Source organism: Suricata suricatta, chromosome 9 (genome assembly GCF_006229205.1).
Source record: "Suricata suricatta isolate VVHF042 chromosome 9, meerkat_22Aug2017_6uvM2_HiC, whole genome shotgun sequence".
Lineage (NCBI taxonomy): Eukaryota > Metazoa > Chordata > Mammalia > Carnivora > Herpestidae > Suricata > Suricata suricatta.
The window spans coordinates 6576338-6599604 of NC_043708.1; the positions used below are offsets into that span (position 1 = coordinate 6576338).

Below are 23267 nucleotides of genomic sequence, written 5' to 3' on the forward strand. Positions count from 1 at the left end.
GGAGTCACATGGGCCCTGTGGTGAGGATGAGGCGGGAGGTGGGTTACCATGAATGGCGCTCCACTTTGGCCTTTTGGCTTTAGTTTGCTTTCCTGGTTTGTAAGAGTTACTTAGGACACTTGGGTTCATGGATCAAGTCAGAGATAGGCAGTGAACAAAAGAGCTGGGCACATCCCCAAAGGCAGAGGTGGCTCTTTCACTCAGGCCTCTGCTTCATGGGTTCTCCAATGACCACCACTTAGCTCAAGTTGAAGGTCTCTCTCTCTGGGTCATAAACTTGCCACACTTGTTACTCGGCTGAAGAACACTGAAAGGCATTCTCTCTTTAAGATGGAGAATGTTCTACCTTCACTCAGCAATCTTCACTGTACAAGAATATAGAATAAAATTCCAGCTTAGAACAATCAGAGGAGGTGGGTTTTAATAAGTACATTCTAAAAGACTAATGGTACTTACTGATCTGTCTATAGGGACGTCTCTTTTTATCTTGGATCAATCTGAGAGTTAATCTTTAAAAAAAATCTTTTGTGTCCTATTCTTTATCTGTCCTCTGCTTTAATCCTTTAAGTGTATCCACATACTTCTACTCTCATCCCTTTCAGAGTCTTCTACTATTATTCTATTCTCTTATTTCTACTTCTTGAGATGCCCCTTTTTTTAACTTGGTGTGTCTGTTTACTTTCTTTTCCAATGTCTTCTTTCCTAGTAGAATTTTGAAATTTTCCATGGAATTTGTCTTCAGGATAGGTTCGGTTTGGATTTTGCTGTTTTTAAATCTTAAGGAGATCTGTGTGGCCTAAGTGTTGGAATGTGTTCCTGGAGGGCCATTTTGCATTCCTTTCTACAGGAACCCCAGACCTGTACCTAGGATTCTGGACTTGGAATTTCCACAACACAAGTCTAACATGAAGTTGGACCCTACTGGCATGCATCATACAAATTTATAGCTTTGATTTCTCATGAAAGACATTTTTTCCCTACTCAGAAGCCAAGGTAGAAAATGAGCTTTCTTGCTGTTTTTCCTAGTCTATCAGATCTTTTGCATGTGTATGTTTGATGCTGGGAGCCCAGTCCCGCCTTCACCACATACAGACCCAAACTAATTCTTCTATCCCAAGGTGGGTGAAAAATCACCAGCCCCAAAAACTGTATGTAGTCAATACCCCTGTAGAATATACAATATCATCAAATTGAACCTTCATTTCAAACACCTGGTATTCCCTTTCTGTTGATCTCTGGTATATATTTTTAAATATTATTATGTGTCTCCAGTATTTCCATTTATTGGTGTCAGGAAGAGAATGCTCATTGACCCAGTCCGCCATGTTGTTAGAACCAGGTGTCCAAAGTCACTCCTGGGACCCAAGAGCCAGAGACAATGAATTTTTTCTAATCCACTCAGGGGCAGTTGGCAGCAAAACAAAGGATATGAATTAGATTTAGATCAATAAGAGATATAGAGCCATGGCCATGATTTTGCAGAGATATTCAAAAGGAACTCAGACAAAGTAAAGCAAGAAGGAGACTGTTCCCTTTTGGCCCTGGCATTTTGTAATTATAATGAATTATTCATGGTGGTTGGTCAATATCTATTTCTGCTACACAAGCTATCCCAAAATTCTGTGGCTTAAAACTGCAGTTGTAACTCATGCTTTTGTGGTGAGGAATTTCAAAGGGCTCAGCTTGGTGATTCTTCTGCTCCAATGGTGTTGACAGAGCTCACTCAGTGGCATTCTGCTGGTGGAGGGGCTGGTCTGGAAGATCAAAGATGGCTACCCTCACAAGTCTGACACACTACCTAGTTGTTTTAGCTGAACTATTGACCAGAATGCCAGCACTTGGCCTCTCAACATGGTGGTCACAGAACAACCGGACTTAGCACATGGCTTAGGTCTTCAAGAGAATGTTCCAAAGGCCAAGAAATAGATGGTGCCAAACTTCAGCCCTGAGCATCACTTCTGCCATGTTCTTGTCATCAGGGTAGTCACAGAACCGAAGCAGAGTTCAAGGAAAGGAGACTTTTGGTGAGAGGGAGATCTAAGAAGTTGGGGCCGTCTTTCATCTGCCACAGGGAAACTGATTAAGCTCATGAGCCCTGAAGTCAGGCAGGAGCCAGAGAGACAGAAACTTTCTAAGTTCCTCATTTGCCGACTCAGGTATGCTGTCTGAGCTTTTGTTTTCCTCATCTGAAAAAGGGAAATATTAACATACAACGAACTAAATATTTACAGCTTTAAGTAAAGGGAAAAATGGACTTACATCTACTTTAGCAAAGATGGTTTTATATTTCTCATACAAGAAGACTTAAAGTAGGAAGCCCCAGCCAATGCAATAGCCTCACCATGAGACACAAAGTCAGCTGCCTAGTCTCTTTCCACATGATCCCCCCCGTGTATATTGGTTTACCATTTAATGGCTTCAGGGTGCATATGCATCTTCTGAATCATGGCCATGTTCAAGGTAAAGAGTAAGGACAGAGCTGCTAGGTTGTTTCTTTCTTATCAAGAAAGCAAAAACTGTCTCAGAAAGTCCTGGCAGACTTTTGCCTCTTGTTGGCCAGAACCTTGCTCCACGGTCATTCCAGCAGCAACAAGGGAATCTGAGAAATGAGTCTTAAACTGAGTACTTTGATGTTATTGAAAAATAGGCCTCTATTGGCAAGAAGAAAGAAGGGTGATGAGATAATGGAGGGGCAACAAATGGCATCCATCTCAAGGTCATACTAGGGGCCAAGTATGTATACAAAGCCTAACACAACACTTGGCCTATGGCATGAACTCAAGAGAGAGATGGCAGGAGGAGGAGGAGGAGGAATAGGTCCCAAGTTAGTCAACAAAGAACATGAGGTAGTTTAGTATAGGAACGCATTAACTAAAGTAACAGCAACTTAAAAATGAAGTCATGAATCAGAACAGGGAGAAAGCAATCTCCTTTAGAGATATTTGAGGAAAAAGCACTGGGTGTTATATGAAAACCAATTTGACAATAAACTATTATAAAAAAAAAGACAAAAAAGTATTTAAACTCTAAATTCAATGAATATAGATGGAGAGTATTCGGATCCTAGTAGCAGGGACCTTGATGCAAGACAAAACAGTTATCTGAGTACAGGCTGATGTACAATATACAAAACAAAACAAAACAAAGGTACAAAAGTGAAGACCAGCAGAATGTGGATACGAGAGGGAGAAATATTTGAGTGGACCAGAACAGAGATAATTTTCTTAGAGAACCCCTCTTTGTGAGATGGTATTTGAAGTGAATGTCAGAATCTCACTGGATATAATTTATGATTTGGGGAAGTGTCTGCAAAAATGAGGCAATGGCCATGACATCAAAACTGTTCCCATGTTATGAAACCAGCAGATCCCCCACCTGTGCATGAAGTTGAGGTAGAGGGGTAAGAAAACAAGGTTCTGTCTCCACCAAGCACCCGGTCACTACGTATTGACACCCTGTTATACTGATGGATTGACTCTCAAATGCTCTGGGTTTTGTTTGTTTTCTTTTCTTTTTTTTTTAAGATATTAAAAATAATGGATTTCTTATGGTCAAACCAATACGTTGTATTTTACATCTACGGCTAACAGCCTACCTGTCAGCACTTCTTAGATGAAAGTTAATCGCTCTAGACTTTGACAAACAAACTTTATTTTTCACACCCATTCTGGGATTGGGTTTCCAGGGTGCAGACCAAACACCTGCTTGGGGACCAGGCACAGGGGAGCCGCCTCTCCCCACAGGCAGAAGCAATTTTTGGAAGAATTAGGAATTTAAAAAACACATCAGGGTTTTATGTTGGGATGTTCTTGCCTCTCTGACTGCGTATTCATTTGAGTCTGTAATGCACATGGAAAGGAGCCCTGTGCTTTTCAGTGCTTGGGGTCTGAACATCCTGGAAACTTCTGGGCCTCTGTGCTGAACTTCCACCCGTCCACGGAGACCTCGGGAGTAGAGACAGCAAGGTAGAGGTGGCAGACTTCCTTGGACTGGACACACCCATCTACATCTCCTGCTGTGCCCAGGCCCGATGCCAGGCTTCGATCTGTAATGCTAGATGACCGGATCTTGGCAAGCAAACCACCCAAAGGCCTCCTGAAAACCAGTCTGCCTCGTGGCTGCCGCCCCTCGCCCGGAAAAGGCAGACGATCACAGGATGCTGTGAGCCCCTCCAGGGAAACCGAGTGTTTGCACTCAGGGTCCACATGTGAGTGTGAATGCACACACACACACACACACACACACACACACACACTTATCTCGGGGTGGCCTGGAGCTCAGCTCCCCCATTACTGAACACCTGGAGTGGCCTCCTCCTTCTTCTTCCTCTCTGCCGCCACCCGTCCCCCAGCCCCAGGCCCCTGATGACACCTTGCTTTACCGGAGGGAGCTCACTCATCGGGGCCACACGGAGCCCCACCTCCTGCTCTGAGAGCCACGGAGACACGCTCTCTCCGCCGTGACATCTGTCTCGGTGGCAGCCTCCTCTGGAGGCTCTGTTGGCAGCCACGAGGCCTGTGGGGTGGCTCAGCGGCTGACGGCTGTCACCACCGCCTTGTCTTGTGTGCTGCCATTTTCTTTTGATTTACCTTTTTGATTCAGAGGCATTTGCATGCTTTCATCCCTGGGTGGACAAAGTCCTCTGCGAGTCCCCCGCCCCTGGCTGGGCTGCCTCTTGTACAGGGACATCCCCCTGTGACTCGGCTTTGAGGTGCAAATGCGGGCCTGGCTGCCCTTGCCAGGAAGGGCCCAGAAGCGGGTGTAGACTGTCACTCCCTGCTCCCCGGGAGAGGCCGTGCTGCCCGTCCAGTCTCTGGTGCCCAAGCTGCTGGGCTGGTGACAAGTGTCCCTCCATGTCAATTAGTTTCTTAATCAGCCAGCCAGACAACTTGGTAAGGTGGCAATTTCGGAGTCGGGACGCACCGGCTTCTCCCCTCCCTGGCCGGGCGGGAATGCTCATTAGAACACCTCCTCACCTCTCTCGAAAACTCTTTCTTTGCCTCGGTGCACATGCCAGTGAAGCAATCCTCGTCCCCGGCGGGCGGACAGAAGCGATGACAGGGTTAAATTGCTAATCAAGGTTTCGTGAGGTCTGCCAGAGCCCAGTCTCCAACACTTACATCTGTTCAACAATTATTACAGCATTTTTGTCATAAAAAATTCAACACCCTGAGTGTCGTGCTAGCAAAACCTGAAAATTTATGCAGTGAATAGAATAGCTAATTTCTCTGAGGAAATGCAGGGGGAAAATTACAGATTTTACTTAAATTCCAAACACCAGAGCTCACACATCTGACGCCCTCCCTGGGTTTTGTCACCCCACCGGACCGGAGGAGGACTTTTTCACCCACCAAGGTGCAGGGATGGCTCTCGAGTACGCTTCCCGCTTTGGAAGGACCACACCTGGAGCTCCGCACACTGCATCAGTGCACGCCCCCCCCCACCCCCAGTGCCTTTGGCCGACCTCTCTCCGCGGTGACACTGACCGTGGGGGACAACCAGCACTGGGTTCTGGGGTGAGGTCGGAGGTCAGCCTGCCGTGTGGCACCACTCCCTTTTCCCCATTGGCCTCACGCCATTAAAACCACTCCTTGAAGGACCCCGGCAGCTCGGAGACGCTTTAATCTCCTTAATTCATTCTAATGCTGTTTGATGCTCGCTGCCGCGGCACTCGGAGTTTGCCTCTCTGCTCCATAAAGGTCTGGAATATGGATTTTATGCTAAAACCAAACCTGTCTAGTTAGGATGCCAGTGGAGCGGAGCACTGTGCTAGAGGCAATCGCCGACTAGTCTCCCGGGCCGGGGCTTCTCCTCCCCGCTGGGAGCTGCTGCCGTGCTAATCATGGCAACCCGGGTGGACAGGAATTTCTTGCAGGGGCACCACGGCCATTATCCGGATTTTCAGAAATCCAGCGCAGAGAGGGGATACGTGCCGCTCTCTTTTAAAGACTGGCGCGGGGTCTCTGATTTCTGTACCCTGGACCACCCACCTGCCCTGGGTCCAAACACCCCGCCAGGTCAGCACAGTCACTCTCTGGGCTGTTGGAGCACAGCTCTCTTGACCCCACTCCGGGGCTGGGGAGCACAGCGTGGAGGTCACAGAGGTCCTGAAGCCAGGAGAAGAATCCACCACTGCCATTTAGGTCTTCATGGAAGGCACGTGCATTGGTTGAGTCAAACAAACACCGCACCTGTCCCTTTATGGCAGTTTCATCCTCTTCTTCCTCGGCTTCCTCCCCTCCTTGTACGATGGCTTCCGAGGAGTTCAAGCAAGCTGCAATTCAGAGGTGCCCTGATTAGTTCTCCAGTGGATATGCAGACACGGCAGACCAGGCCTGTGCGACAGGCAGTGACAGCGTGCTAGCCCCCTCTGCTGCTGCCGGGCTGCGCCTGGGGCACAGAGCGCCCACCGGGAGGAGGGCTGGCCCCACCTGGCTCCAGGCCGGAAGGTCCCCAGGCACTGGTGTCAGCCCAGGCACTGCCTCTGGCCCTGTCACACAGCGAGGCCTCCGGATGAGTCCTGCCTGACATCCCTCCCCCGTGAGCCCGTTCCTGGGCTGGAGAGCTCTGGGGTGGGAGGCTGGGCGTGCGGGGCTTGTCAGGCAGAGGGGACCCGAGCAGGCCCGCGTGCAGGGCACCTACCCTCCCCCGCCCCCCTGCACGGAGACGACAGTAAAGGTAACACGAATGTAGCAGCAACCACATTGTTGTCGATAACAAAACAATTACCAGCTCCCAGGATCTCCGGCTGAACCCTTCACCCTGTTTAATTTTCAGAACCACACCACGAAGTCTATATTGTGGTCCCTTGTTGCCAGCTGAGGGCCAGGGGGTTGGGGGGGGTCTCCAAAGATGGAGCAGATTCCCTAGGACTGCCCAGTAAGAAACCACGAGAGCAGGACCAGATCCCAAACTGGTCAGCCCTCGAACCCGCGCCATCTCCCAGCCACACTGCCCCTGACACCGCCTCCCAGAAGCAAGCGGAGCAAGTGATGTACAATGAAAATGATAAAAGGCAGACCTGCGGAATCGGGCATGTGTCCATGTGGGGCACAAGGCTCCTGGCCAGACTGTCAATCAGGGGAGCAGGGCAACTGACAAACCAAAACACTTTGGAAAGAGACAGGAAATTAGCCAGACTTGAGGAAATTAAGATCTCGGAGACATAATTTCTAACAGGGGGCTGTATTGTCCTCTCCCCTCTTCCGGAGCTATGATTTTCCAACTGTGCCTCCCAGCAGGGAGTCGTTCCGGGGTCCATCCTTCTGGAAATGGGGTTACAGAGCTCTGAGGTCTCCGCACGGCTCAGTGTTTGTCTGCCCTTGTTGACTTTCCGTGCCAAATGCTGAAATCCACCCAGGGAACATACACCCAGGGAGAGCTTTCCCTTCTGGGTCACCACCAGCTGTCTACCAGACAAGTCTCTGCTGACAGGAGGGTCTCAGGGCCACTGTGTACCCCAGCTGCCTCTACACAAGGCGCTCCAGACCTCACATCAGCGCAGAGGACGGCTTCTGGTTCCCGCAGGTGCTTTGTTACTTGTTACCTAACAAATTACTCCACTCTAGGGGCGCCTGGGTGGCTCAGTGGGTTGAGTGTCTGACTTTAGCTCAGGTCATGATCTCACGGTTTGTCAGTTGGAGCCCCATGTTGAGCTCTGTGCTGACAGCTCGGAGCCTGGAGCCTGCTTTGGATTCTGTGTCTCCCTCTCTCTCTCTGCCCTTCCCCTGCTCATGCTCTGTTTCTCTCTGTCTCAATAATAAATAAACATGAAAAAGTTTTTAAAAAATTACTCCACTATCAACTCCAGAAGCAAATCCTTGAACCTGCTGCTTATAAGATAGTCCAGGGCTCAGTGTGACCGGTGCTCCGGACTTTCAAGTGAATCGTGTCATTTTGTTCATTTACTAAAACAATCTTATAAATGCACAGATAAACCAGACTTTTTTAGGTTAGTTTGAGTCATATGACATTACCAGTGTTAGTGGCCAAAATATCAAATAGTGGCAATTCTGCATAGGTTCATCTACTATAGTTTTATAATATAATTATAAAATAAAATGATATTATCTAAACAAATGATCTTACAAATGAGCGTTTCATATTATAAATGGTCCTTTTAGACACCACAACTTCTACAGACTTCAAAGGAACAAACAACCAAAAATATTCCTCTTAGATACTAGCATATCACAGGAGAAGCAACAATCCTGACAGTATTTAAGGAGCAGCTCTGCTTAGGCCCTTTCACACCTAAGATTTTTATTATGTCTTTACAATAACTCTTGGGTAGAGAGTGTTATCTGAGGTTTTCTATCTGAGAAGACACAAACTCGGAAAGGTAAAATGATTTTCCCAAAGCCGCACAGCAAAATGACAGAATCACCATTTTAATTTACATCCGATTCCATTGCTCATGCTCCTTCCATTAGACTTTGTGGGGTTTTTCAAGTTTATTTATTTATTTGAGAGAGAAAGAGAGAGGGTGCCCACAAGTGGGGCACAGAGAGAGAGAGAGGGAGAGAGAATCCCAAGCAAGTTCCATGCTATCAGCACAGAGCCTGATGCAGGGCTTGAACCCATGAACTGTGAGATCACAATCTGAGCTGAGATCAAGAGTTGGATGCTTAACCAACTCAACCACCCAAGTGCTCCCATGAGACTTTGTGTGTTATCAAGAATCACATTCTAGACGTGTCCTGATGGTCACAGTGCTCTTCCCGGTTAAGCTGGCCCTACCTGCTTCGACAGACTCATAAATAAAAAAGCAAAAAACCACAGCAGCACTGAAAGCAAACCTACCTGAAAGACAAATTGTCCACTCTCTATTCTAAAGGTTAATAAGAGAAGATTGATCAGGGACTCATGTTTTCACTCTGGAAAAAACAATAAGGCCAACAAGAAGGAGGCAAGAAAAAAATTCCTAACTAAATAATATGTAGGTCCAGACTTTAGCATCTTAGAGGCAGAATCACGAATACAAGACCTGAGGATAAGCCCTACACTTCTGAGCACTTTCCAAGATGCTCAGAAAGCTCGCTATTCACTTCATATCTATTCATTTGTACCTTCCTCTTCTGAAGCCACTTGGAAGACCAAAACTCCCCAGCACCAATTACTGTACAGGCATAGGAATCCAAGGCAAGAAAACCAGGCATGCTGAAGTAAGAAGTGAGCAGAAGCTCCAGGACAAACATAAGGAATGAAGGACTTTAAGGAGTTTAATTCTGTGTGCATCAAAACAAGAGGAGTCCTAGATTTCTGGAATAATCCCAGAGTAAACCTTCATCCATAAAGACTGGAAGAGGAAGTGTGGGGAAATCCTGATGAAGCCAAGGACAAGCTGGGTAAGTCATTTGCCCGCTCTTCATCTGAAATCTAGCAACAGGCCCGACATCACGGTGTGGTCGTTGAATTGACATCCAAGATGAATTTTTTTGAAATAGCAAGAATAGTGGCGAGGGGCAGCTTGATCCCGACCCAAAAACACCAAACAGAACCAACCAAAGCATTCCCCAGGAAAGTATAAAAAATGGGACACAGCATTACAGAGATGCAGAGGAAAAGCTTACCTGAGAAAAGAATTTATTACAGGAAACTGAGTCATTGTAGAGTGCATCTGGTTTATGTTCTCTTTACTGTACAGGACAATAAGGAAAATATAAAGAATAACAAGAAATAACATAGCAGTTCAGATGTAGCCTGAGATCTAAAAAGATCTGAAAGAAATTCTGGAAGAATCAATAATAGCTAGTATTTACCGAAGATTTACAGTGTCCTAGACATAGTTCTACCCTCTTTATAGCCATTAGCTCAGTCAACCCTTGTAATAGCCTCTCCAAGTAGCCTCTTTTATCACATCCTCCTGACAGACCAAAAAAGGCTGAGGCACACGCAGCAGTTAAACCTCTTGCCCAACTCAAAAGCCTAGTAAGTGGAAGAGCTGAGATTTGAATTCATCCCACTTAAGCCTGCGCGCTCGGTCATTGGATCATATGTCACCAGAGGAATCAAAGAACAAAATCTACACAGCAGAAAATTAAATCCATAAACAGAAAGTAAACCAAAGAATCCTCCCAGGAATTTAGAGCAGAGGTCAGCAAACTACAGCCTAGAGGCCAAATCTGGTCTTCCGCTTGTTTTTATAAATAAAGTTTTACTGGGACACGGTCATACTCAGTTGTTTATGTGCTTCTATGGTCACTTTTGTGCTTCAGAGGCAGAATTGAAAAGGTGCTCCAGAGAGCACATGACCCACAGAGCTGAAAATACTTAGTCCTTTAGCCTTAATCAGCCTTGTATAGAAAAAGCCTGCTGATCTCTTGTTTAGGGAAAGATGACAGAGAGATACAAATTATTTCAGGAAAGGTGAAATTTTGAAAGTGATAGGGCAAAGACCCAGAGCACAAAAAGGCAGAATTGCAGAGGACATTACCAGGGCCAGTGGAGCTTCAAGGCAAATCAGAAATGTACAGAATTCAGAGCTAGAGATGCCCTTCAAGTTTTTCCTCAAAAAAAAAAAAAAAAAAAAAAAAGGCCACATTATTCCAACCATCCTCTAAGGAAACTCATACCCTAGACAAATTTTGAATCTCTCAGGAAAATGTTTCCTGCAGACTTGAAGAGCTGATCATAGAGCTAACATGGTACCAAAAAAGAAAAAAAGAAAAAGAAAGAAAGAAAGAAAGAAAACTAAAATGTGGCTTATCTCAGGCTTCAAAATTGCTCTTACTAAGAGGTGAGAGGAACAGAGTCTAATGAGTTTTTGAGAAGAAAATGGCATAATTTGAGAATTTTATACCCAGCCCAGGGATCATGCATGAAGGAAAAAGAAGGCTATGCAAGAATCAGCACCACGACATTCACCCTGGAAAATATGACCTGAAGATATGCTGGAAATGTAGAGTCATTAATCAAAATATATAATTTGAAGATAGAAAAACTATGATTCAAAACAAATAGTGTTTTGAATATAGACCACAGTTATGAAACACTACACACAGAGTTAAGTACAGATCATTTCAGTAAGGATGGTAGGAAAAATTAGCCTTCAAAAATTTAAAAGTCATGTTGAATAAAATGTGTAATTTACAAATAATAAATACCATCCAGGAGAGCAAGACAAATCTAAGAACAAATGAAGCTGAGGAACAAATGCAACGAAGTTAAATATTAATTAATTATACACTGATATAATAGCATTAATAAATAATTGTAAGAACTCGTTTTTAGAGGAAATAATGTAAACAAGTCATTATTAAATTCAAATTAAGAACAAACAAATACACACAGTTGGATATGAGAAATATGCAATCTCAGACAAGATTTAAAAATTATAAAAATATAGCATATATAGCACTGTATGAGGACACTTGAAAACATAATGAGAGGGATGATTTTATGGAAAATTGAAAATAACAAGAATTAATCCGAGAAGAATTAGAAAACTTTAGAAAACCTATAGCCATGAGGAAAACATGGTCAAAGAATTTTCAACATAATTAACTCCCCAAAAGACCTGTAGGCCAAGTAATTTTGCTACTACTTTATAACTTCAAGGAATAGATAATTATTACTACATATAATTTGATCCAGAGAATACACAGTAATGGAAAAATATTTCATTTATGCTATAATGAATCTTCACACCCAGGTCAAAAACTGACAATGAATGCACAGAAAAGAAAACTAGGTATCTGAATTACTCATGAGAACAGTCTGTATTCCAAATCCAATACTATCTAAATTAATTCAAATACATAGTTAAAGAATTTCAGATATTTTGCTAAGAGTATAAGGAAGGCTTAATATTAACAAACTATTAATTTAATTTATCATATCACATTCAGATGCCAAAATTGGAAGAAATTCTATGCATAGCTTGATCTTTATAGACACCAAAATAAATTCCATAAATTCAACACCTTTAAGAATATCTTTTGAAGCATTCAAAGGCTAGAAGAACATTTTCTTAATACATATTTAAAATTTTTTTTACTTTAAAGAAAGAGAGCATTGTGAGCAGGGGAGAAGGGCAGGAGAGAGAGAAAGAATCTCAAGCAGGCTGCATACTCCATGTGAAGCTCAACATGGAGCCCAACCCTGGGATCATGACCTGAGCCAAAATCAAAAGTCCAACGTTCAACACACTGATCCACCCAGGTATCCCTCCTTAAAATGTTAAAGACTATGTTTCATTCTTTTTTTCTTTTTCTTAGATGTTTTACATTTATGCAGAATCCAAAGAAGGCTTCAGTCTCTGAGCTATCAGCACAGAGCCGGATGCAGGGCTCGAACCCACAAGCAGTGAGATCATGCCTTGAGCCGAACTCACATGCTTAACCAACTGAGCCACACAGCCACCCCTAACGACTATATTTTTTCAACAGTAGTCAGTATAATATGTAAAGCTTGCCTCCTACATACGGTCCCACTCAAGTCAAGGCCTTGACTTAGTTCAAACACAGCAGCTCCAATCTTTCATACGTGGCATTGTTCTTTATGTTCCAGATAATGCTATGATATGGAAAAAATAAATACATTTATGCAAATCATAAAGAAGAAGCACACTCCTTAATCACTCCTAATCATTAACTCTGTAAAGCGTTAGATAATATGTAGAGAGTACCTTACATAATTAACTGAAAGAAAACACTCAGAACTTTAAGCCAGTTCAATAAACTAACCAGACCCAAGATATGCAACCTGGCAATTGGTTGCAATCAGGAGACATCTTAAACAGAAGCTACACTCAGAAGTTTCACAACATCCAAAAAGAATTTGAAAAAAAAAAATCTGCATCTTTACTCTTGTGCCTTAAAAAATGCCAAGGTAGTTTTATATTACATTACACAAAGAACTTCTTTAGAATTCCCTCTACACAACTCTTACTCTAATTTCCCATTTACTTATCCCACACAGCTCTGCCTCCAATTCCTTGTTGAAAGTCCTCAACACGACCTTAGAGTTCACCCAAAAATTTCTATACCCCCAAATGTCTGGCCCATACTGCTTTTAGATAGAAAAGGTAAGTCAGCCCATTCTTTACAAATTAATATTTATGTTGAACACAAGCCTAACCAAAACCTCCACTTTTAGAGGAGGGGAGAGCACAAGTGTGGCTGGATAATTTTAAATTTCATTTGCAAGATTTAGATGAGGATGGTAAGACAATTTTGAAACAATGATGTAAAGGGTAGCTGCCCTTCTGGAAACTGACTCTGTTATAAAACCATAATAATAGTAATGGTAATAATGTGATCTTTCCCACAATAGATTAGGATAGCTCATTGTAAAACAGACTTGTATATGTGAGTGCATGTGTAATATAGAAGAAAACAGTAATCAACCAAAATCCCATCATAAGGAGACAACGATCTAACTTTTATCTTTTTTATTTTTTTATAACAGTTTATTGTCAGATTGGTTTCCATATAATAACCAGTGCTTCTCCCCACAAGTGCCCCCCACCATGACCATCACCCTCTTCCCTCTCTCCCCCACCCCTTCAGTCCATGGTTCATTTTCAGTATTCAATAGTCTCTCATGATTTGTGTCCCTCACTCTCCCCAGCTCTCTTTCCCCCTTCCCCTCCCTATGGTCCCCTGCCAGGTCTCTCCTGTTAGACCTATGAATGCAAACATATGGTATCTGTTCTTCTCCGCCTGACTTATTTCACTTAGCATGACACCCTCGCAGAAGGGCTGATGCGTAGGAGCACATGTACCCCAATGTTCATAGCGGCAGTTTCAACAATAACCAAATCATGGAAAGAGCTTAAATGTCCATCACCTGATGAATGGATCAAGAAGACATGGTATATATATAAAATGGAGTACAACATGGCAATGAGGAAGACAACTTTTAAAAAGACAAGCCCAATCTTAGCTCATCTCAGGTAAAGTGTATTTAAATTGAAATTTAAAAAAAAAGTAAAAAGAAAGACTTCTGGGAGGTATAAATAGGTACAGAAATTCTGGACGAATGAAAACACACCCTGAGCATACAATTCATGGCAAAACCCTCAACAAAAATTCTCAGTACACCTGACCGTGTAAAACTTTACAACATTCTCTATTAAATATCGTCATAAACAAAATTAAAGTGCAATGCAGAAGAATGTTGGCTACAGATACATCATAAACAATATTAACAGGCTTTAGACACAAAGATATCCAACTAATTAAACACACACACACACGCACCCACACACACCTCAAAAGGACAAAATGAACAATTGCCTCACTAACTCAAAGTCAAAAGCATATACAAGTGGCCGAATTAATGAAAAGCCATTTATTGTGATTAAGTAATTTAAGACAGAAAAGGAAAGCAATAAGGAGTTGGCGTTTTGTCCTTGATTCCTTTGGAGAAGTTGGGTAAGACAAAGACCTTTGTTCACCCCATCGGAAGGCTCACCAGAGTCTCTGGTCCAGGGGGGAGGTGCCGCTGGCTGCTGGCTCCCAGCCCCCCACACAGTATAGCAGTCAGTAGTGCTGTTTGCTAAATGAAAAGTATAATTAAACTTCCAGAGGTAATATGTTCAAGCAGCTTAAAATATTTATCCATTTTTGTCATTGCACCCCTACCAAGGCATCTCCAGGAATAATCAAATATTCAGATGAAGATGTATTGGCAGAGGTGCCCACTGCAGCAGTAGCTAGAATTTAAACAAATGGAAATCGTGCAAATGTCTAATAATTAGAGTAACTCTATGCTCATTTAATTACATTTTAGGTGATTTTTTAAAAAATGATAATGCCCCCAAAATATTTAATAGTATAAAGAAAATGTCAATGGTGAGCTCTACTCCTGGAGACAAAAAGATGTGTGTGTAACACGTGTGTATTTGTGTGTGTGTGTGTGTGTGTGTGTGTGTGCCCATAGGGACTCGGTAAGAACCAATTTTCATGAAATATATATGAATACACACATACACAGACACACACACACACATTTAATGTGGTGGTTTGCTTTCCCTCAAGTTTAGACCAGCCTGGACTTCTAAAGGCGCACTCAGACATTTACTGCTCGATTTCTTTATTCCCGGACCTCTTTGTAGCAAGATGAGTTAAAAGAAGTCAAAGTCAGCTTGTTGGATTTACTTGTAGGGTAGCTACACTTAGCAAATAAAAATAAAAATCCAGGATGTCTGGTTAACTTTGAATTTCAAATACACAATAAATTAATTTTTGGTAGAAGTATATCTTAAATGTTCAGTGAGACATACTTATACTACAAACGTATTCATGTGAGGCTCCTGGGTGGCTCAGTGGATTAAGCGTCCAAATTCGGCTAAGATCATGATCTCATCATTCATGGGTTCAAGCCCCGCTTGGGATGAACTCATGCCCCACATTGGGCTCCACGTTGACAATGTGGAAACGACATCAGATTCTTTCTCACTCTCTCTCTCTCTCTCTCTCTGCCCATCATGGGATTCACTCTCTTTCCCTTTCTCTGAGCCTTGCTTGCTGGAGCTATCTCCCTAAAAAAAAATTTTTAATAAAATTAAACTAATATAAAAACATATTCATTGTATAACTAAGATTTAACTGGCATCCTGTATTTTTATCTGGTACCCCTGACCAGGAATGACTATTTAAAGGTGGGGAAAAAAAGTGAATGGGTAAAAATGAGGAGAATCCTAAGGACTTGAGTCTCCGATCCAGTTTGGAGAAGTTGGAAGGAGGGATGGAGGCAGAGGCCTGGCTCAGGACATGAGCCGTGGGACCTTGCAATAGACAGAAACCAAGCATTTAAAACTCTTCACCATTCATTTTTAGGACCTCAGACAGATGTTCCTTCTGAAAGAGAGATCATGCTGAGCCAGGCCACAAAATGGCCCAGCTAAATATAAATGACCTAGAAATGCAAAGCAAACAGATTGGCAGGGTCAATGTGGACATGTTGAGGGGCTGGGCAGAGTGTGCTCTCTGTATTTATCGGTTTTGTGTTCTTCCCTACATGTGTCTACACGTTCCAGATTTTCTGCAGTGGCCACGATTTATTTTGCAATGAACACACACATGGAACTTGCTTTTCAAACCTAACTTTGCGGGTGCCAAAAGTCAGTCGGCTTTAGCAGGAGTGTCCCAGGTGACAGGGAGGGCATCGGGATCGTAATGTCAAAGCCTCGCTGCCTCTGCTGGCCCGGAAGGCACCTCCCAAGAGACTTGCCTTTCTGTTCCATCAAGGTCTGAAACCTATCTCTAGGTTTGTCCATGTGAGGAAATGAGACCCCTCTGCACCCCAGACAGGTGTTTCCAGCTGCCTCACTCCCCACCCAGCAGAGCCCCAGAAGCTGGCCGTCCCCTGTTTCAGATCCTCGCTGAGGCGGAAAGCCAAAGGCTTCTCCTCATCAGGCCTATCTCTTCCTCCCCTCTGGGTCCACCTGCTGTTGCCTCTCACACATCTGGCCTCACCCCTGCTCCACCCAATGCTCTTCTACCCTGTCTGGGAAAGGGACCACTGCGTGAAGCAGGCACAGGGCTCCAGACCCGGTGTCGGGAGCTTCACCTCCATCACTTCACGTCACATCAGCAGGAAGTAAAATCATCGTTTCATTGATGAGGCCAAATAGGTTCTGGAGCTGGAATTCAAATCCCACCTTGATCGGCACCAGCCATGGTACCTTCTACTGGATTAACCGCTATGCAAGGTCCCTGGCAGGTCACGTTTGAATGAAAGCGTGGAATTGGTGTGTCCAGACCAGAGATGGACCTTAGCCCAGCCACTAGCCTCATAGAACTTACAGGTACATTTGCTTTATCTTGCATAGGGTCTTTAAGATTTTTTTTAAATGTTTTATTTATTTTTGAGAGAGAGAGAGAGAGAGAGAGAGAGAGAGAGAATGTGAGCAGGGGAGGGTCAGAGAGAGAGGGAGACACACAGAATCCGAAGCAGACTCTAAGCGGGGCTTGAACCCATCAACCGTGAGATCATGACCTGATCTTTCTGGGTGCCCCAGGGCTAGGACTGAGTTTGGGCCATGGCAGGTACTCCATTAAATGCTTTATGGCATGAAAAGGAGAACCAAAAGAGGAAGGCAGGAGGCGAAGGAGGCAGTGAGACTGAGTGGATGGAATGTTCATTTTAACCACTCCGGAGTATCTGAAGCAACGCTCAGGGCACACAGCCTGTCCTTGCAGTCACATGAGGGAGCAAAACTGCACCTGACTGGTGCAGGGCGCTTTGTGTCCGGAGTCCTCTCGCACCAGGATCTCTACACTTCACAGAGGTGCCAACATGGCCATTACGTCCACTGGGACCTGTTTGTCCCTGAGCCAAATCCTCTGACAAAGAAATGAAATAAGTCATCATTGCCTAGAAGCGTTCCCATAACTGATACGATGCTGGAGTCTTGAAAAGTCATTCAAGGAAAATCTACTTCTTTCCTTTCTCCTGAAAACACATCATTAGCCTTAATTTAAGTCAAAGAGGCAGTAGACGGGGCAGTCATTTCAGGAAATATGAGTGACGATTGTTTAATCCCATTTAGGGACACTTTGAGCAATGACTTATAGATGACGAGAGATTTAAAATTCTTTGGTCAGTCTCTAGCTAAAGGCTTTTTACAGGGGGAAAGAATGAGTAATTCTATGCAGACCATCTAGCCTTTCATAAGCTTTTATTAGTGATTTGTTGGACGTGGATAACATAAATTCTGTGACCAATCTATTAACAACTTAAATTGGAACTTGGTTTTCCTTCTCTCCACGTAGCACTTCAGAAACAAGTGTAATAATTGGGGATCAATAATTCCTATTCGGTATAGTATCTGAGGTAAGCGAACATGACTGCAATATTTCTATTTATTGAACATCATGTCAACAGATTCCCATTTCAAACACAATAAAATGAGTTATGTGTGGTGTCAAGGTTGTTTATCCATACGAAGGGTACACCATATATTTCACTCTCTTAAAAATAGCGCTAACGTTCTTTGTTTAAAATCATCCATGTTTTGATCCACTCTGCCAAGTAAAAATAATTTTGCATTGAATCTGTCAGCTGTCGAATCGCATTACGTCGTATAAAATGGACAGCAGCTTCAGGAAGAAAAGCACCCTGGCTGTTATTGGTTTACTCCCCCTGTGTACTGAGCGAAGCACAACGTTGGTTTAGTCAAGGTACTAACGTAAACATGGACATTAAACAAAAAAGACATGGCAAGGGGGAAAGAAATTGCTAAATTTACCAGATGAGGAAGTAACTTAGCTGCAGAATTATTTCCAACCTATAGTTCTCAAACACAGCGTGAAAAGCCAAGAAAAATGAAATTTTAGTCATTAGAACCTGACAGTTTCCAGTCATAATATGCTGACATGTGTAACGGGAATTAAGAGGTTCTACTGGCGGAATGAACGTTAATTTTTTTTTTAGGCAAATCATTTATTTCAGCTCCGTGAATCACAGCACGGCAGCAGGTCACCGGACACTTGTAAATGGCATAATACAACGTTCTGAGGCTTCCTGTTCCTTCTTCAGGAGCCTCCACTTACGAACACTAATTACGGGCTGAATGGAGCCCTCTCTGCGAGGCAGAGCAAAGGGCGTCTATTCAGAATGGAAAGAAGTTTCCAGGGGCTCCACGAAGGGGCCATGGACCCTGGAACCCTACCATTTGGTGCCTCTCCGAAGTGATTTTGAGTTTTAACTGGTTTGTCTTTTCAGGGAGGGATTGCAGCTCCCCACAACCACTCTTCATCAACAAATATGTATCAAGGGTGCCGTGTGGCAGACACCGTCAAGCTACAGGGACACAGAGGTTACGACAAGCACTTTCTCTTATCGGACTCCTTCGGAGCATGGGGGCCACGAACGTCACCGAATAAACCCTCGGTGTTGGCTGAGCGGATCAGGGTGAGCAGGACCCTTGCTGAGATGCTAAGGTCCAAGCGAACAGAGGCTCCGGCGTCAGACTGCCTGGGTTCAGATCTGTGCAACTCCACTGCAAAGTGAGGAGACTCTGGCCAAGGAAGGCGACCGCTCGGTGATGTACATGCTCCCTCTCAGGACTGTAGGGAGGATTTAATGAGTTTCTACATACATGTGAAGTGTTTCCGGCACATAGTGAGTTCTTGAGAGACCAGGATGACTTTGCCAGGATAAGCGTGGGGTACCACCAGACACCACCCCAGAAGCTCGAAGTTGGGAGCCAGGAGGTAACTGGTGAGCCCGGAAGACAGAACCTAGAGCCAAAGGGGATCTTCAGCCTTAAAATCAGATGAAATTTTCTCTGCTAAGCTCTCAGCATGCTCGGGACCCATAACCCCTTTCTTCTCTCTGATTTCCCCCTTTCAGAATGAGATGTCTATCCTGGGCCTCTCTCACTATTGTGGTTTGGAAACAAATAACTTGTCTGGTTTCACAGATTTACAGCTAGAGAAGAATTTTACCTCAGGATGAATCCTAATTTGAATGTCAACCATATCTGATTTGCATGATATTTAGATAAGATTCTGGACTTCCCATTGATGCTGGAATGGATTAAGGCTCCAGAGGCTTTGAGGATAGGGTGAATATTATTTTGCATGTGGGTAGGACAGGAATGAAGGGTGTGGCAGAAGGAAAAGTGTTTGGGGCTGTATTTTTGCCTCCCTCCCAAATTTTTATCTTCAAGTCCCAACGCCCAGACCTCACAATGTGGCTTGTATTTGGATGAGGTCTTTAACAAGGTAATTAAGAGAGAACAAGGTTATTAGCATGATCCAACTGGACAAGTGTCCCTCTCAGAAGAGGAGATTAGGACACAGACTGGAACAGAAAGAAGACCATGGGAAGACAAAAGAAGGTGGTTATCTACCACCCAAAACAGAGAGGTCCAGAGAAACCAATCCCACCAAAACCTGAATCCCGGACTTCCAGGCTTTGCAGTGTCAAGAAATGCATGTCTGTCCTTTAAGCAGGCCAGTCTGTGGTGCTGTGTTGTGGCAGCCCGAGCCAGCTAATATAGACTTCTAAAGATTCTGCAGATGCTTCTGGTGGGCCCCATGGCTCAAGAATCTCTGTTTCATACCATGTAATGCAGCAATCCTGGGAAGGCAGAGAAGAGCAAGGGACGCAGGTTCGTGGCTCACCTTGTGCTAAAGTCTAAGCTCCACTGTTACTTCAGGTCGTGAAGTCAGGTCATTCATGTTGGCACTCTGGGTCTCAGCTTCTCACTTAAAAATACAGACATTGGCCAGGATAACCCACCACTTCCTGCAGCGACTCTGTGAAACCCATCAAATGAAGCCTTGCATCTTGGTCTGGCCCTTAGTGGGGAGGTACTTGAGGAAGGAGACAACAGAATAACAAGAAATGTGTGGTTTCTGAGGGTTAGGAATCCCAGGCTCTAGATGCTGGAGTTGTGGGCTGGGGGGAGACGTGAGGGGAAAGAGGAAGATAAAGTTTAAACCAACAATCATAAACTGACAGACCCAACTTGCCATGGGGATGGCCGAGACAGTATTTTACACATCTGCAAATTTTCATAAACTTGCTCAATTCTAGCTTTGAAAACCAGCAACCAGAAATCAAAGACCCAGCCCCATGGACCCAAATTCCATAGGCACCACTCCGGACCCCTATGGTGAAGAGAGCACATTCCCAACATACCCTGCGTCTGCACTCAGTTGATGAGAAAATGGAGGCAGATCCAGGGGCATGCTGCCCCGCATTGTGGGGTAAATTGAACTTCGGGGATCGTATAAGCAGCATATGACAAAAAGCCCTGGCGAGAGTCTGGAAACCTACAATCAGCAAAAAGAAAGAGCCAGAGTAAGGAGGCTGGTGGGAAGGTGAAGGTTAGTGACTCAGGGCAAGAGGGCCGGGGAGGGGGCCCAGGTAACACGCAGGCCATTTTGAGTCATGCCAATTGCATTTTTCCTTTTAGTTTCCACCATGAAGCCCTGAGAGGCGGGTTAAGTCATTTACAGGGTGATTAATTTTCTTGCAAGGGATGTAGCCCTATTCCTGAAGGCCTCACATAATTCAAAACCAGCACAATTCAAGATTAATTCTCTGGAGGAGGAAATGTAAAGTAGGGTTTGCATTATTTCTAAATCTGTGCATAAACTAGGACTATTAATACATTATATATCACAATTTCAGATTTGCATGATTCAGATTCTCAAAAAAAAAAGAAGAAGAAAAAGGAAAAAAAACACAATCACACCCCACACATATTCTGGGGCCAGGGGAAGTCATTAGCAGGTGCAAAGGAACTACCTACTGTGGAGGAAACCTGGAGCCAATGTGTTCAAAGCCAAGGCACCTGAACCTGAACCTTCCCATGACCCAGACCGCAGACAGGCCTTTTCCAAGGCAATCCTCAGATGTCCGTCTCTCCTAAGACAAGCGAAGGTTTTCTAAAGACTGGCTACCTGTGAAGAGACTGGGCAAGTTAGTGGCCAAAAATGTTGCCTTTGACTCCAGAAAGACATGTGTTCAAGTCCTGGTTCAACTACAGGGTCTTGGGTAAATAATGTCAGCTTGTTAGCTCTCATTCTCCTGACCCATAGAATAGCACTGATAATTAGCATAATGATTAATAACAAAAATAGCTGACACAGATGGATGTCTTTGGGGTTAAACCAGATGAGACATACCAAATACATACTCAATCCATAGTAGCTGAAAGCATCGGTTTCAGTGTTTCATGACCCCCCCACTTCCGGTCTTCTGGTTGACCATATTACGGTTCCCCCCGTATCAGCAAAGATCCAGGATGTCAGAGAGGGAAAGAGGCCAGCTCAGTTTCTAGAACTGGTGAGATGACAGGAAGGAAGCAGGAACCCTCGACCACCTGACTGCTCCGTCTACACGCCCACTCTCTACTTCCCGGGTGCTGCTCCTGGAGAACCCCAGGAGCTCAAGGCGCCACCCGGAGGTTGGGCCTCTCAGGCCACCGTACTTCCTGGTGACTGGTTAGCGCGGACACTTCCTGCCTGCTGCAGGCACTTCAATAACGCCGGGACATTATGCGCTGTAAAAACAGAACATCATTGCTTACCGGGGGCTTATAAAAATAATTGCGATCCAGCCTGGCCTCTGTCACTAGTAATTTATCGCATAGCTCCTCTCTTTGTTAATGCAGTTTACATGAGTCAAACGAATTATATGTAAATTAGGAAGCATGTTACACTTCGAGTTGAGAAGTGACATGCATAGGTGTGAATAAGATATTTTCAAATTTTGCAGTTCCCCAATGGAGGCGGGGGATGTCTTCGTGATGGGAAAGGAGGGTGCTCAAGGTGCTCAGATGGAAAGGCAGGAGACACTCCGGACTAAGACAGCAAGGGTTAAGGGTCTCCTGCTCCCTGCCGGGGAGTCACATCCCTCCCCTCAGTATCCTCTGACGTCATCACCACACCAGGCAGATTCATGTTCTACCCCAAAAGCCACTACCTTCCACCTAATACATTTTATAATTTTAGGATTATTTTTAATCTCCTGGACAATCTTACAAATTTCTTTAACTGGAGGTTATCACAGAGTCTTATTCATTTATTCATTCAGGTGCTTAGCAAGTGTGTAATATGTCCAAGTTATCCCAGATGTTTAGAGGAATTCCATGATACAAAGTGGAGTGTGCTTTGCCCTGGAGAGGTTGGAGAATGAGTACGTGGATTTAGGTAGGAATTGCCTTCCTCCAGCTGTGCCTTCTGGCAAACTTAAGTGGGACCATGATGTTCTGCTACACTTGAACCCCAAATGTGTTCTGGAGCAACATGAATTTTTGGAGTAGTAGATTTCAGAGCTGCGAGAAGACCTTCAGTTTCAGACTCACTGCACTGGTCCATAAACTGGGGGGCCTTCAGTTAAATGTGCTAAATCCTAATATGAAGATCTGGTTTACAGTCTATTTTCCAAGACTGCTCGCTAGTTGTTCACCCCACACGTTATGTACATTGTATGGTGCTCCCACCCCCTGAGGGGTGACTGGGTGTCCCCTCATAAAGCCCTCAGTGAGCATATGCCTTCCTTTACTAAATCAGTCACTCACTCATTGCAAAACCATTACGGGACTTTAATTAGCTAACATTTCTGAATGCCTGCTACTTGTCAGTCACCACTCAACCGATATTCACCTGCTCAGTCCTCACAACAACCCAGTGAAATGCACCATTACTCTCCCTATTTTGCAGGTGGAAAAGCTAAAGGCAGGTTTAATAATCCGCTATGTGATCATTAACCACAAGGGGTAGTAAGACTGTTCATTCAGGGGCTCCTGGGTGGCTCAGTGTGGTTAAGTGTCTAACTTTGGTTCAGGTCATGATCTC

At 44.3% G+C, this 23267-nt stretch overlaps 1 long non-coding RNA gene across 6 annotated transcripts in view; it reads right to left on the reverse strand.

The window, feature by feature from the left end:
* Positions 1–3629: 3629 nt before the first annotated feature.
* LOC115301807 overlaps positions 3630–23267 on the reverse strand; it is a 31118-nt gene continuing 11480 nt past the window's right edge. For 4 of the 6 annotated variants that reach the window (XR_003913303.1, XR_003913300.1, XR_003913298.1 and 1 more), the window contains 3 exons: positions 5991–6274; positions 4977–5122; positions 3630–3944 (listed from right to left, as the gene is read on the reverse strand). This is a non-coding gene — a long non-coding RNA (uncharacterized LOC115301807). The remainder of the gene's footprint in view (positions 3945–4976; positions 5123–5990; positions 6275–23267) is intronic. The other 2 variants (XR_003913301.1, XR_003913302.1) reach the window with 2 other exon arrangements.